The 2,500-nt window shown below is 40.4% G+C and overlaps 1 long non-coding RNA gene across 1 annotated transcript in view; it reads left to right on the plus strand.

Moving 5' to 3' along the window:
- Positions 1 to 1,850: 1,850 nt before the first annotated feature.
- The window catches only part of LOC135094946 (uncharacterized), a 54,118-nt gene continuing 53,468 nt past the window's right edge, over positions 1,851 to 2,500 (plus strand). Inside the window, exon 1 of the long non-coding RNA XR_010264012.1 lies at positions 1,851 to 1,964. This is a non-coding gene — a long non-coding RNA (uncharacterized LOC135094946). The remainder of the gene's footprint in view (positions 1,965 to 2,500) is intronic.

The following is a 2,500-nucleotide window of genomic DNA, read 5'->3' on the forward strand; positions in this document are numbered from 1 at the left end:
TCTCTCTCTCTCTCTCTCTCTCTCTCTCTCTCTCTCTCTCTCTCTCTCTCTCTCTCTCTCTCTCTCTGTCTATGTATGTATGATTTCATCCGTCTGTCTATCTGTTTCTGTCTGTCTGTCTGTCTGTCTGTCTGTCTGTCTGTCTGTCATCCCATATGTTATTAATCCCATCCACCTGTCTATCTTTAAAAAACGTCTGTCTGGCTTTGTTCGTATGTATGTTCCCCTCTGTCTATCTATCTGTCTATCATCACCTATCATCACCTTTCCCTGTTTATCTATCTATCTACCTATCCCATTTTCTCTTTCACCACCTTTATTTACCTGTCTATCTGTCCACCCACCTGTCCTGTATTATCACTTCTAACTGTTCAATTACCTGTCTAAATATTCACACCTTTGTACATGTAACTGTCTAACCCACTTGTCTCCTCTTCTTTCTACTGCCAACTTTACCTGTCCACCTATCTGTCCATCATCACTTTTGTTCATCTACCTTTCTGTCCACACACCTGTCCATATCCTCTCTCCCTCCCTCCCTCCCTCCCTCCCTCCCTCGTCTTCCCGTGGCTTCCTGAATTGACTTGATGCAATTTCTAGTGAAGCTTCAAAGTCAATGGATGGAGGGATTCATGGGACGGCCTGAACTGTGTATGTTTTTGGCCGTTCCCTGTGCAAGGTTAAATGTTAGAAAAAGATAGAAAGAGTGGCGCCAAGAAATTGTGTTTTTTTGTTTAGTTGCTCCTTTAAAGAGTATTGTGTTTGAAAGAAAATGGGAGTGTAGAAAAGGGAGAGTTTAAAGGAAGGGGTGGGGGAAGTGTTCACGTAGGAAAGTAGGGAAAAATAAGGGTTAAAAAAAGGGTTTATGGTGATGAATTTTGTTTTGTTAAATAGAGTTTTTTTTTTTTTTTTAAATAGAGAGGGTTTGAGCGTGCATGGCCGTAAGAAAACAGAGATCTGGGAAAGTTAAAAGCTGAAAAAAATTATGAGATAGAAAATGGAAAAGACAGACAGAGAGAGAGAGAGAGAGAGAGAGAGAGAGAGAGAGAGAGAGAGAGATTACGGTGAAGAATTTAGTGTAGATGAATGTCCCCTTTAAGAAAAAAATAAATAAATTGTGGTTTTTGAACGTGAAAATGTGAGAGAAAAGAAAATGGAAGTGAGGGGGAAGGAAAAGAAAATGGGAAACACGTTGAGTTACAGACGTAAAAACAAACAGAATACTAAAAACATAATTTCTAGCTAGATTTGTCCTTAGTAGAGTCTCCCCTTCAAGAAGTTTGGGTTCTGAAAGTTGAAAATGTAGGAAAAATGAAGGAAAATAAAGAAAAGTTGAAAGAAGGAGAAAGTTTAACGGCTCTTTAAGGAAAATGGAGGAAAAAAAGGTGTTTTGAGGAGCATTTGGTGAACATAAGATAAAGAACAAAACAAAAAAAAACTTGGTATGAATGAAATATTTCTTAGTTTAGTTACCGTACTCCTTTAAAGAAAACGAGGAGATTTGAAAGAAAGTGGGTTTGAAATGTAAAAAAAAAATAGATAAATAAAATAAAGTAGCAAAGGGAATTTATGATGAACGTTTGAAGGAAAATGCTTTAAAAATTAACTAAAATAAATAAGAAAGGAGTTTGGGATAACATCATCTTTACTTTAGCTACTCCTTAAAGAAAATGGGGAATGGTTAAAGAAAATGAGCTTAAAATATACTAGAAAATAAAGTACGTTAGAGAGAGAGAGAGAGAGAGAGAGAGAGAGAGAGAGAGAGAGAGAGTTAAGGCGTCCAAGCAGAGAATACCACCACCACCACTACCTCCACCACCACCACCACCTCAGTCTGGCAGGCAGGCAGTGTGGCAGCGGCCGTCAGCGAAGGAGGACGTGTTGCTCTGTTCTTCCGTGGCCCTGCGTGGCACCAGCTGGCTCGCCGCGGCCCTCCTGAGTGGCACTGACAGACAGACAGTGAGGTGGTGATGGTGGTTGTAAAAGTTATATAAAGTGTTGTGTGGGTGTGTTGCGGCCGTGGTGTTGTGATTGTGGTGGTGGTGGTGATGGTGGTGGTATTTATTTAATTGTGGTGAACTGTGGTGAAGTGTGGTGAATTTGTCTTCTTCTTCTTCTTCTTCTTCTTCTTCTTCTTCTTCTTCTTCTTCTTTTCTGTTTTTCTTTTCTTCACTCCATCCATCTATCTTTCTCTCTATCTTCTTTTCCTCTCTTCCTTCATTTCTTCTCTCCATCTTCTATTACTTTCTCTTCTTTTCTCCTCCTTTCTCTTCTCTATTTCTACGTCCTTCTTTTCTTCTTCTTCTTCTTCTTCTTCTTCTTCTTCTTCTTCTTCTTCTTCTTCTTCTTCTTTTTTTCTTCTCCATTCATCTGTCAGTCTGTGCTCCTCCTCCTCCTCCTCCACCTCCACCTCCTCCTCCTCCTCCTCCTCCTCCTCCTCCTCCTCCTCCTCCTACCTCCTCCACCTCCTACTCCTCTTGGCATTTGGCTTCCGTCTCTC

This window comes from Scylla paramamosain, chromosome 47, assembly GCF_035594125.1.
Source record: "Scylla paramamosain isolate STU-SP2022 chromosome 47, ASM3559412v1, whole genome shotgun sequence".
Taxonomy (NCBI): Eukaryota; Metazoa; Arthropoda; class Malacostraca; order Decapoda; family Portunidae; genus Scylla; species Scylla paramamosain.